Source organism: Muscardinus avellanarius (assembly GCF_963383645.1).
Source record: "Muscardinus avellanarius genome assembly, chromosome: 2".
In the NCBI taxonomy this organism is placed as follows: Eukaryota; Metazoa; Chordata; class Mammalia; order Rodentia; family Gliridae; genus Muscardinus; species Muscardinus avellanarius.
This window is the reverse complement of record NC_137787.1, coordinates 42,454,426-42,468,317: the sequence shown is the minus strand read 5'-3', so window position 1 is coordinate 42,468,317 and position 13,892 is coordinate 42,454,426. Positions and strand designations below refer to the sequence as shown.

Sequence of the window (13,892 nt, the reverse complement as noted above, 5' to 3'; positions counted from 1 at the left end):
TCCCAAACCTGAAGTTCTTGCATGTGAATACTATGCAGGCAACATTAAGTTAGCAGCCTAAGACTTATTCTAAAAGGAAAGCAATCTCCTGATTGTTTAACACTTATATTTCTTTCTTTTTTTAAATGCTTGGTCTACTTTAATAGTCACATTAAGTGGTTAACAATTTTTTTAAATATAACCTATTTTTAATTTTTAAATTTTTTTATTGGTGCATTGTAATCATATATTACATTGGAATACAAGACTTGAGAAGATATACAAGCACACATCATCCAATTAGCCCTCATCCAGCCCCCATCCCATTCCCTCCCCCTCCCTTGATCCCATGCTTGTTTGGTGATTAACTTTGATACATTTGTTTATGTACCTCCTGCGTTTTAAAGAGGCTCCATCCTCCCCTATTCCATACCCTCTGATTGGTCACCTTAGTTGCTTCACTAGAGGGCCCTTTCTATAGCTCGACCTCTTCCTGTTGCCCCTTTCCTCCTAGTTTTTGTTGATTAGGGGAAGCATCTGATTTTTATTTTCTGCGATATTTCTCTGTGCATGCTGCGTTGCAAGTACCGATCCCACTCTTGACGGCCCCAGTAGTGGCCTGGCTACCTGGTGGACTGATCCAGACCTCGCTGTCTCAAGCAGCGGCCTTGCCTCATGGGAGGCCCCGATTCTGGTCTCGCTGGCCCCAACACCGGCCTAACCCCTCGGCTGGCTCCGATCCTGGTCTCGCTGGCCCCAGCACCAGCCTAGCCTCAAGGCAGGCTCCGATCCCGGCCTCGGAGGCTTCAGTAGTGGCCTTGCCTCACGGAAGGCTTCCATGTCAGCCTCTGGCCCCAGCACCAGCCTAATCCCTCAGCAGGCTCTGATCCCGGCCTCGGAGGCCCCAGCTCCAGCCTTGCCTTACAGCAGGCTCCGATCCTGGCCTTGCTGGCCCCGGCATTGGCCTAACCCCTCCGCAGGCTTCGATCCCGGCCTCTGAGGCCCCAGTAGCGACCTTGCCTCACGGCAGGCTCCAATGCCAGCCATTGGCCCCAGCACTGGCCTAACCCCTCCGCAGGCTCCGATCCCAGCCTCAGAGGCCCCGGCACTGGCCTTACCTAGTGGCAGGCTCCGATGCTGGCCACTGGCCCTGGCATCGGCCTAACCCCTCTGCAGGCTCCAATCCCGACCTCAGAGGCCCTAGTAGCAGCCTTGCCTCCTGGCAGGCTCCGATGCCGGCCGTTGGCCCCGGCATCAGCCTAACCCCTCCGCAGGCTCCAATCCCAGCCTCGGAGGCCCCAGCACTGGCCTTGCCTCACGGCAGGCTCCGATCCCAGCCACGCTGGCCCCTGCACCAGTCTAACCCCTAAGCAGGCTCCAATCCTGGCCTCCCTGGCCCCAGCACTGGCCTAGCCTCACGGCAAGCTCCTATCCCAGCCTCACTGGCCCCAGCATTGGCCTATCCCCTTGGCAGGCTCCAATCCCAGCCTCGGAGGCCCCAGTAGTGGCCTTGCCTCAGGGCAGGCTCCAATGCCAGCCATTGGCCCGGGCACCGGCCTAACCCCTCGGCTGGCTCTTATCCTGGCCTCAGAGGCCCCAGCACCAGCCTTGTTTCACAGCAGGCTCCGATGCCAGCCTCGCTGGCCCCAGCACTGGCCTAACCCCTCAGCAGGCTCCGATCCCGGCCTCGGAGGCTCCAGCACCGGCCTTGCCTCGCGGCAAGCTCCAATGCTAGCCGCTGGCCCTGGCATCATCCTAAACCCTTGACAGGCTCTGATCCCGGCCTCGGAGGCCCCAGTAGTGGCCTTGCCTCATGGCAGGCTCCAATACCAGCCATTGGCCCCGCCACCGGCCTAACCCCTCGGCAGGCTCTTATCCTGGCCTCGGAGGCCCCAGCACCGGCCTTGCCTCACGGTAAGCACCAATCCTGGCCTTGCCGGCCCCGGCACCAGCCTAACCCCTCGGCAGGCTCCGATCCTCGCCTCGAAGCCCCCAGCACCATTCTTGACTCACGGCAGGCTCTGATCCTGGCCGCACTGGCCCCAGCACCAGCCTAACCCCTCGGTAGGCTCCGATCCTGGCCTCGGAGGCCCCAGTAGTGACCTTGTCTCACGGCAGGCTCCAATCCCAGCTTTCCTGTGTCCGTCGCCGGCCTCACCCCTCAGCAGGCTCCAATCCGAGCACCCTCTTCACCCAACCACTTGTCCCACGTTCTCAAGGGTGCATAGTGGTAGTAACATTCTGCCTCTGGGGTTATTATTTCAAAGGTTCCAGGTGTAATGCATCAGATCTCTGCCTCCCCTGAGTACTGGCCACTGCCATTGCCACTGCCTCCACCGTTTCAAATATTTCCCAAGCTCTTTTTCCACTATGAATGTTGTCCAGTGTTCCTAAGCATGTGCGACGATAGCTTTCGACATTTGGTGTAATTTCTCCAAAAAAATAAAGTTGGTAGGATCTGATTTCTGCTTCTCCTGAATACAAGTCTCCACCGCCATCGCGGAGACCGCTTTCAACACTGCCTTTCTCCTTGGTCTCCGCTAAACTCTCTCCTTACAGGTGATGTCCAAGATTCTTAACAATATAGAGAAACAGTAGTCCTCCTTCATGGAGAATTTTTCCATAAGTTCCAGTTCATGTGGATAAGTTTTGTCTGCATCTCCAGTATCCTGGCATCCACCACGGCCTTCTTAACTTCTCTCCGATATTTTTTTTTCTTTCCTTTTTTTTTTTTTTTTTAAATAAAAGAAGACAGTATGTGTGGTTTGAGGAGGTAGTGGGATCAGGCACTCAATAGCACTGTGACCCGGCCCAGTTTCCCCATGGGTTCAGCGTGCTCCGCACTACTCCGCCTGGGGCCTAGAGCCCTGAGACCCAGGCCCCGGCTGTTCTGGGGTCCGGTGTGCCCCGCGTGACCCCTGCCCGGGACCCAGGGTCTTACTGGGCCCAGTTTCTCCAGGGGTCTGGCGTGCTATGCGCGGTCCGGCCTGGGGCCCAGGGTCCTGCGACCCGGGCCCCAACTGTTCTGGGGTCCGGCGTGCCCCGCGCGACCCCTGCCCGGGACCCAGGGTCTTACTGGGCCCGGTTTCTCCAGGGGTCTGGCGTGCTACGTGTGGTCCTTCCTGGGGCCCAGTGTCCCGCGACCTGGGCCCTGGCTGTGGTTAACAATTTTAATTAATTAATTTTTAATTTTTTTGTTGATGCATTGTGGTCATACATCTTAGTGGGGTACACGATGGTAGAGGCGTACATGTACACATCACTCATTTAAATTTCAAAAACCATGTATTCTTTGCCCCCAAAAGCAATGTGATACTAAAATTAGGCATGGAACACAAAAGAGGAAAGAAGGAATTTAAAGCTAGTCTATGGAAAGTTCTCGATGCATGTGAATATTATAAGAGTTATATTTTGAGCTGGGCATGGGTAACACACGCTTGTAATCAAGCATTCGGGAGGCTGAGACCAGAGGATTGCGGTTCGCAGACAGCCTCAGCTACTTAGTGAGGTCCTCTGCAACTCAGTGAGACCCTGTTTCAAAATAAAGAATAAAAAATAGGGCAGGGGGTGTACCTTGGAGGTAAAATGCCCCTGGGTTCTGTCCCCAGACCCGCAAAAAAATTATTTATTTATTTATTTACTTATTTATTTTGGTGGTACTGGGGTTCCTGGAAGCCCTTCTACCTCCGGGCTACACTCCCAGACCTATTGTTTATATATTTTTATTTGGAAACAGGGTCTCTTAAGCCAGCATGGCTGGTTTTGAACCTGCGTGATCCTCCTGTCTCCGCCTCCCAAGCGCGGGGATTACAAGCATGCACCACCACGCCTGGCAAAGAGTTATATTTTTAATTGGCATTGATAGTATGTTGTTAAAAGTCATGAAATCCATAAAGAAGTTCTCAATGTAATTACATGGATTCAGTGACTGTCAGGCAACATTATACAAAAAAACCTTCTCTAATGTTATGAGAGTTGAATTTCTCCTCCCCTTTTAAAATTTATTCCCATAGTCATCAACTCTCCTTAGTATGTATACTAAAAGGACATGGATTAATTCTCTCCAGCATGTAGTATCATACACGAACAGCTGAAGAACAGCACAAGTTAGTAAGTCAACAAGAAATGGGTGACTTTCCCTGGCTGTCCGTGACTTTGTATGAATATAGGTATCTGCATGTAAGGACAGTCATTGTAATTGTTGCACAGATGTCAAGAGAATCAATGTAGAACTTAGAAACACTGGGGCTTTAGTTCCTAATTTTCTCTGTGAACTCAAGCAACTCATATAACCTCAGAACCGGTTTGGCCATCTGGAGAACAACCTAAAAAATACTGGTAGAAACAGGAATGTCTGCTTCATCTGCCTTGTGGAGTTAGTAGAATCAAACCAGCTATGTGAGGTTAAAGCGTTGTGCAGAGCAGTATAAAAATCCATGGGAGTCATGCTCTTCAATAGAAATTTTCGCAGTTAGTGAAAATAGTTATCTGTGCTATCCAATATGGCAGCCAGCAGCTACCTGTGGCTGTCAAACATTTGAAAGTGACTGGTGTGACTAAGGACTAAATTTTTTACTTAATTGTACTTTTTTTTTGGTGGTACTCAGGGTGGAACCCAGGGGCTTTTATACTTTATTTTTAAACAGGGTCCCACTAAGTAGCTGAGGCTGGCTTTAAATCTGTGTGATCCTCCTGTCTCAGCCTCCCAGGAGCTGGGATTACAAGCCTGCACCACCACGCTCGGCTATTTAATTGTACTTAAGTAGATAGTTAAGTAATGTATGTTGGCGGTAGAGGATTTACCCTCTCCATTTTCTGGATGTTAATTGGGGAAAGGAATACATTGGATACAATTTTAGTACTATTAATTGGTAAAGTGCTTGTCCAATAAATGCTGAAGTGTAACTCTGGTAAAGCTGAATTGCAAACTACACTTTGACCCTGAAGCCACGTGAAAGGGGACCTACCCGAGAGGGGGGCTGGTGCTACAGAGCACATCCTACATCCTAACCTCTACAGCCAGCCCGAAGGCCTGCAGCCCAGCCACAAAAAATAGGTGGAAATAGGGAAAATAGGAGAATTTCGTAACACTCAACAGAAAGCAGAGGCCAGCAAGTCTCTGCCTCTAACTAACTGAATTATTTATTCTTCACTTGGAAAGAAAGACAATGTAATAGAAAGTAAACAGAAAGACTGAACAGTGGTGGCAGGGATAAAGGTCACTTCCAACCCAATGACTTCATAGGAGATATGATGGGGAGGTCCAAACACATTATTTCCCACAGTCATTTAGGGCTGCAAAGAAAACATGAGACACAAAGTGCCAGGTAGCTGTTGGCTGGGTTTTTGTTCAGAGGCACCAGCGCTCCTGGCCACACCTCTAGCCTCCTGAGAGAGGTATCAGCACATGATGTCGGCCACGGGTACTCCAGTCCCCACCTGTTCACTCTCTCCTGCCTCCCTTCAACTATGCAGTGATCCCAATGGATGACTGAGTCACCCTGAAGTACCTAGTCTTTCAGGTAGGAGGACTCTTAGGCAAATACATCTTGAGCAGCCAAAAGCAAATACTAAGTTATAACTTTAAAATGACTTGTTCTCTTTAGGGGTTAACAAGGCTGACTTTTATATGAGGCCCAGAAACATGCATGTGGTTAAAGGAGAGAGACTGGTAGAGGGGGAGGGATTGGAAAGAGAGAACCTTGACTCCCCGGCCAAGCTTCTCTAAGTGGAATATGTCCCTGCCTTCCATTTAGCTCCATGAGAAAATGATAGCTTTTATAAAAACTCATTTTCCAAATCATTCCATGGATTCTCATTTTATTTCTGGTGATTAGCTAAGTTGGAAAGAAAAAAAAAGAAATGAAGTGACAAACAGGATAATTTGTGGATAAATGTGTTTACTCTTGAAAATGTATATGTGTACAAAGTAATAAAATACTGACTTAGCAAATATCTCTCAGCAATTATATATCAAGTTTGGCCAATACAATTATAGTTGGTGAAATGGTTTATTTAGCCCATGGCTACAGTTTATTGCACAAACTTGTAACAGCAAGTGGTCTTTATTGATTAAGTAAGTCGTGTTTTATATTATACTTCATTATATTCAATATAATTTTGGATTTCTAATGCCTGACTTCATTTCTATAAGAGAGGTCTGTGTTAAATTAGTATGCCACTGTGAAAAGAAAAATCCACTACCCTGCACAATGTCTAAGTTCAATGTATGATGATTGGAAATTCAATGGTTTGATCTTAGATATTAGTGTTAGGATTTGGATATGGAATGTGTATGTGTAGGCAATACAGTAATGTTCACAGGTAAAATAATTGAATTACAAGGGCTGTAACATCATCAGTGGATAAATCCATTTGATGGGTTAATAATTTGAACGGGTTACTGAGTAGGGGCACAGGTAGAGGAGTTAGGTCACTGGGTGTGTAGTCTTAGAGACTATATTGTCCCTGGTTCCTTTCTTCCGTTCTCTCTCTCTCTCTCTCTCTCTCTCTCTCTCTCTCTCTCTCTCTCTCTGTATATATATATATATATATATATATATATATATATATATATATATGTATATATATGTATATGTGTATATATATATATATATTTTTTTTTTCTGTCTACCTTTCCCTTGCTCCCTCTCTCTCTTTGCCCACTGCCATGAGAAGGATAGCTCTCTTCTCCCTTTCCCTGTGCCTGGGAGCCTGCTGATCACAGACTGAACCTCTGAAATTGAGAACTAAATACACCTTTCCTCCTCTAGTGGTTCTTGTCAGGTGTTTTGGTCTTGGCAATGAAAAGCTACTACAGGTAGTTTATAAACTTCATGCAATACCTCTGTAAATTCAATCTTTTAGCTAAGTTAGAAAACATTTAACTCTAAAAGACATCATAATTTATCATGACATGGGGTAGGGAGATCAGGAAAACAAAGTCTTGCACCTGAATTAAATACATAAGGATTGCAGGGCGTGGTGGTGCACACTTGTAATCCCAGCATTTGGGAGGCTGAGACAGGAGGATCGCAGTTTGCAGACAGCCTCAGCTACTTAGTGAGGCCCTCTGCAACTTAGTGAGACCCAGTTTCAAGTGAATAATACAAAATAGGGCAGGGGGTGTAGCTCGGAGGTCGAATTCCCCTGAGTTCCATCCCCAGATCCCGCCCCCCGCAAAATACATAAGGATTAACTCTAGTGCCTCTAAGAAAACATTTGTTGGGAAATGTGGTGTCCTTAAACTTCTACTAAATACTCAGGAGGCCATGAAAAAGTAGTTAAGAATGAAAGCTAAATAGATTGAGTTTAGATCTCGGCTCTGCCCATTGCTACTGCTTAGAAAAATTATTTAATCTTTCTGAGCCTGAGTTTCCACCTCTGTATTACTGGGGATAGTAGTAGTAATAGCTGGGCTGCAGGTTTATTGAGAAGATTCATGTAAAAGACTCAGCTGTTTCTGGAATTCAGCAGAGGGTCACGTCCAGGTGCCCATGCCCTCCCCTGGCTTTGCCTTTACTAAACGTAGATACCTTTTAGCCCATTGATTAGACATTCAGGTTGAACCAAATTATTTATACTTCTTGGTATGTTGCTAAATCTATCCAACTACATATAGAATTTTATGAGGGTAGGGGCTCAAACTTTATTAGTATCTTTTACTGCATGTAGTAAAGTAAGCTTCACAGAAAAGGAAAATTTTAAGGCTTATATAATTAAGAGAACAGTAAATGAAACAATTTAGCAGAAGGTTGTTAAACTTCCTTCAGGCATTCAGCAATGTGTCCATTCCACGTGTATTAAGAGTAAAGGGATTCTGAACAAACAGATTGATGATGGGTTAGGCCTCTAGGACTGGGATGAAAATGAGTGATATCCTAATGATTCTGTTCCCTTCTGTTTATTATTCTTAAGTGTGTATCTGCCATAAAACTGTTTCTATTAAGCTTTAAAGATTTGAAATAGCTGGGCGTGGTGCCGCACACTTGTAATCCCCAGGCTTGGGAGGCGGAGACAGGAGGATCGCGCAGGTTCAAAGCCTCGGTTGTTTAAAGAGACCTTGTTTCAAAAAAAAAAAGAAAAAAGAAAAAATATATATAAATGGGTCTTGGAGTGTAGCCTGGAAGTAGAAAGGTTCCATCCCCGGTACCACGAAAGAAAGAAAGAAAGAAAGAAAGAAAGAAAGAAAGAAAGAAAGAAAGAAAGAAAGAAAGAAAGAAGAAAGAAGGAAGGGAAAGAAAGAAAGAAAGAAAGAAAGAAAGAAAGAAAGAAAGAAAGAAAGAAAGAATGAGCTGGGGGTGTAGCTCAGAGTCTGTAGATTATCCCTGGGTTCAATTCCCAGTACTGCAAAAATAAAAAATAAAAAAAGTTGCAGTTAGAAAACAAGAAATAGAGCCAGGCATGGTGGCACATGCTGTAATTCCAGCATTTAGGAGGCTGAGACCGGAGGATCTCGGTTCGTGGCCAGCCTCAGCTACTTAGTGAGGCCCTCTGCAACTCAGTGAGACCCGGTTTCAAAATAAAGAATAAAAAAATGGAACAGAGGAGTTTTTCAAAATGGCGACTGAGGGACACAGCACCTCTCAGTAGCTGAAGTAAATAAAGTTTTAATACTGAGAAAGCATTGTCTAAATCAACAAAACAAATACATACCAGGAACCAAAACACATCCTGTACCTCGGCGGAACCCTGAACTTGAACAAGAAGAACAAAGATCGGACACGGGACCTGCTCAGATACAATCTGACCGCGGACGGAACGCTGAGCCGCGGGCTGCTTTGGCAGCTGTCCAAGGAGCTGCCTGCCCGATATTTCCACGGCAAGATAATCCGGGAATAAAAACGGACTTAGGACCGCATCCTAAGCAGCGAGCAGCACCCACCAGAACTCTGTCTGCCCACCAGCGACCGGATCACATCGGCACAGAGACTCACACGGATTCCTGCACCAAGACAGGTACCTGAGGGCGCCCTAGTAACTGGGGTCCTAGCGTGTGCGGAGTCGCAGTCTCAAACCCCCACCACGGGCTCAAGCCTCAGAGCACTCTCCTCGCGCATCCTGCCTGTCCCCTACTAGTAATCAGTGCCTGTACACTGCCCTCCTAAATTGGAGCCTGCTTCTGTGGCTAACCCCTGCCACCTTGCCAGAGCCTACCCTCCAGGCTGCAAAAGCACTGGGAGACCCGGAAATCTCCTTGGGGCACCCCCAGCCTCTACGTCCCGCGGGACGCAGAGACCATTGCTGGACACTGCACACTGGACCCTTGAGCACCTACCCTGCACCCCTGGCCCACCGCGGGGTATTCCCAACCTCCTGGTAGCCAGATGCTTAGTTCTAAGTGAGAACACAGCTCAATACACCTTGGAAGAACATACCAGCAGCAATAGACAGCTGCACCCACTCTCACTAGGGTCCAGTATTAACAGGGCATCCAGCCTGCACTCTTGGAATAGGCAGAGCTCTGGCAGTAAGTGTGGCCACCCAGGAACCAGCATTCATTTGCCCAGGGCACATCTTGGGACCACACCTGGCTAGCCCAGCTGGAATTTCCAGAGACACAAGAAAATCCATCGGGCCACAAAATCTGCTCAGGACCTCAGGGGGAAGTGCCAATTACACTTTAGTCACTCTCCACCCCTGCTGTAGGGAAGCACAGGCTGGAGGCGAGGGTGGTGAGTGCAGATGTGCTGACCACAGGTTAGAATTTCGCAGAATCTGTGAACTGTACAGAATCAAATAACAGTGAAACCAGACACCCGGACACATAAACCTAAAGCAGCTAAAGGAGAAAAAGGTGTCCAAACACCCAGAGTGACTTAAGAAGATAAAAATAGAGTACAAAGAAAACTAAGAGACATTGGACGGTATCCTGAAAGCTACCAAGCAATCAGATACACACATATTATATGGACCTGACCCCATATGCGTAAATAAGTAGGACTGTTTGTTTTACTTTTAATGTGGATGTTATGTTTTCTTTTGCTTTTAAAGTGCTTTTGTTTTAGTATGGTTATTGCTGTTTTCTTTTTTTTTCTTTTTTTTTCTTCTTTTAATCCAAACTTCTCTTACTTTAACTTGTTGTTTTATATATATATACATTGGATAGTTTGCCTTATTTTTTTATTTCACACGGCTGCTAGTTCCTTTTATTTTATTCCTCTTCCTTTTTCCTCTTTCTTCCCTTTTCCTTCCTTTTCTTTCATTCTCCTCCTTTGATTGGTTTACCTTCCTTTTTCTTGGATTACATAATAGTCTTGGTATCTTGAGGGGATTCTTTTTTTTTTTTTATTTTTTTTATTTTTTTTATTTTTTTTTTTTTATGTCTGTCTGCTCCTACCAGCATCCCTATTTACAAACCTTCCCACACTAACCTACATACATTTCTCCCCCAAAACTTTTCCCCATAATATACCTCATGGTTTAAAACTCAAAGTATTTTTTATATCCATAACTACTCTACTAACAACAAGAGTCCTAGTAGTTAACTCTCTCTCATTCATAGCAAGTTATTACTTTATCATACTTAAAGTCCTTCTCAACCTAACATATCCTCCACCTAATCTGACTCCTTTACCCATCACCCCAGCTCCTCCCACATCACCCACTTTCAACACTGGAAAGGCTCTGCTGACTGGCCGATACTCCTAAACTCCTAATATTAAGATTTGACTAAACACATTACTCACGAACGATGGGTAGAAATCAGAAAAACAGGACAGAGAACACTATAAATATGAGAACCAGGAGTTATGAAGAGACAGCAGAAATCACGAATACTGACCTACTAGAAATGCAAGAAGGGGAGTTCAGAATCTTGTTGTTCAATATGATGAAAGGTTTTAAAACAAGTATAGAGGAGGTTAAAGGTGAAATAGAAACACTAAAAAAGAATCAGAAAGAGGTCTGGAATGAAATGAAAGAGGCAATAAGTGAAATGAAGACAGCAATAGAAAGAAACTCTGGAAGATTAGATGAAATGGAAAACAGAATATCAATATTAGAAGACAGTACATCCCAAACCGAAAACACAGTCAGCGATATACAGAAATCTTTACAGCAACAAAACCTAAACATCCAGCAATTATGGGATAATATGAAGCGCCCTAATTTACGGATAATAGGCATTGAGGAAGGGATAGAGGTACAGACCAAGGGCATATGTAATATCTTCAAGGAAATAATCTCAGAGAATTTTCCAAATATGGAAAGAGACTTGAATCTTCAAGTACAGGAGGCATACAGAACTCCACTGAGACAGGACCAAAGAAAAACCACTCCACGCCACATAATAACCAAATTGACCAGCATAGAGGCCAAGGAAGGAATCTTAAAAGCAGTGAGAACAAAAGGACAGGTGACATATAGAGGCAAAACAATAAGAATCACCCCAGACTATACAACCCAGGTCAGGAATGCTAGGAGAGACTGGTATGACGTGATTCAGACCCTGGAAGAACATAACTTCCAGCCCAAATTAATCTACCCAGCAAAACTACTATTCAAGATCAATGGGGAAGTCAAAGTCTTTCAGGATAAACAGAATCTCAAAAAATTCATGAATTCAAAGCCAACACTAGAGAAAATTCTTAAAGAAATAAATCATAAGGAAGAAAAAAGAAGCAGACTCCAGAATCAGAGAAGCGAGGAAGTTAATAAGTGGGCCATTTAAGTAAAGAAGAAAGATCACAACACCCAAGAGTAGACAGAACACAAAATGGCAGAAAACAAAAAGCATATTTCAATAATATCACTTAATGTCAAAGGACTTAACTCACCAATCAAAAGACATAGACTGGCAATGTGGATTAGGAAACATAATCCAAACATATGCTGTCTGCAAGAAACTCACCTCACAGCCAAAGACATTCACAGGTTGAAGGTGAAAGGATGGAAAAAGATATACCATGCCACCAGTGACCGAAAAAGAGCAGGGGTAGCAACCCTGATATCCAACAAAACAGACTTTAAAATAAAACACATCAAAAGAGACAAATCAGGGCACTTCCTTTTATTAAAAGGAACAATACACCAAGAAGATATAATGATAGTAAATATTTATGCCCCAAATGTGGGTGCAACCACATTCGTAAAACAAACCCTTCTGGACATAAGATCCCAAGTAGACCCAAATACAATAATTCTGGGAGACTTTAATACGCCTCTCACACCACTGGATCGATCTTCGAGGCAAAAGATGAGTAAAGATGCTTTAGAACTAAAGGAAACCATAAACCAAATGGACCTAATAGACGTTTTCAGAGTATTTCAACCAGGAACTACAAAATACACTTTCTTCTCAGCAGCCCATGGAACCTTCTCCAAAATAGATCACATCCTGGGACACAAAGAAAATACCAGCAAATTCAAAAAATGTAATATAATCCCATGCATCTTTTCAGACCACAATGGAATAAAAGTAGAAATCAACAACAGGAAACTCGAAAGAAAGTATTCAAATTCATGGAGAATGAATGATACACTACTAAATGACGAATGGGTAAGAGCAGAAATTAGGGAAGAAATAAAGAAATTTATGGAAACAAACGAAAACAGAGACACAACCCACCAAAACCTATGGGACACCATGAAGGCAGTACTAAGAGGAAAGTTTATCGCATTGAGTGCCCACATAAAAAGGATGGAGAACCACCAAGTAAAGAACCTAATGAAACAACTCAAGGATCTAGAAATTCTGCAACAATCCATTCCCAAAGCCAGCAGAAGACGAGAAATCATCAAAATTAGAGCAGAAATAAATGAAATAGAGAACAAAAAAACAATTCAAAGAATCAATAAAACAAAAAGTTGGTTCTTTGAAAAGATTAATAGAATTGATAAACCCCTGGCCAACCTAACCAAAAGAAAAAGAGAATCAACTCAAATTACCAAAATTAGAAATGAAAAAGGAGATATCACCACTGATAGTGAAGAAATTCAAAACATTATCAGAAACTACTTTAAAAATTTATACTCCAATAGATTTGAAAACCTGGATGAAATTGACAGATTTCTAAACACAGTTAACCTTCCTACACTCAACCAAGAGGACATAGCAAGCCTAAACCAACCAATAACAACCAAAGAAATAGAAACGGCAATAAAAATTCTTCCACCAAAGAAAAGCCCAGGCCCAGATGGGTTCCCAGCTGAATTCTACAAAACCTTCAGTGAACAACTAATACCAATACTTCATAACACGTTCCGGGAAATTGAAAGAGATGGAACTCTTCCAAATTCCTTCTATGAGGCCAGTATCACATTAATCCCCAAACCAAATAAAGATACCTCAAGAAAGGAAAACTACAGACCAATATCCTTAATGAACATAGATGCAAAAATTCTAAACAAAATACTAGCTATACGCATTCAAAACTATATCAAGAGAATAATTCATCACGACCAAGTCGGTTTCATCCCAGAAAAACAAGGCTGGTTCAACATACGCAAATCAATACATGTTATTCACCACATAAATAGAACCAAGAACAAAAACCACATCATCATAGCAATAGATGCTGAAAAAGCATTCGACAAAATCCAACACCCATTTATGTTAAAAACACTGCAAAAAATTGGGATAGAAGGAAAGTACTTCAACATCATCAAGGCAATATACTGCAAACCCAAAGCCAACATTATATTGAATGGGGAAAAACTGCAAGAATTTCCGCTACAGTCAGGAACAAGACAAGGATGCCCACTTTCACCTCTCCTTTTCAATATAGTCCTTGAGACTCTTGCTGCAGCAATCAGACAAGAGAAGGAAATCAAAGGAATCCACATAGGAAGAGAGGAAGTGAAATTATCCTTATTCGCAGATGACATGATCCTTTACCTGGAAGACCCAAAGAACTCAACCAAAAGACTTCTGGAGCTGATCGACAAATTCGGCAAAGTCGCAGGTTACAAAA

At 43.9% G+C, this 13,892-nt stretch overlaps 1 protein-coding gene across 1 annotated transcript in view; it reads right to left on the bottom strand.

Annotated features, from left to right (window-relative positions):
- Positions 1-13,892, bottom strand: part of DNAH7 (dynein axonemal heavy chain 7) — a gene marked incomplete at both ends in the record, with an annotated part of 253,563 nt that overhangs the window by 5,572 nt on the left and 234,099 nt on the right. The gene's annotated exons all lie outside the window — the stretch shown is intronic.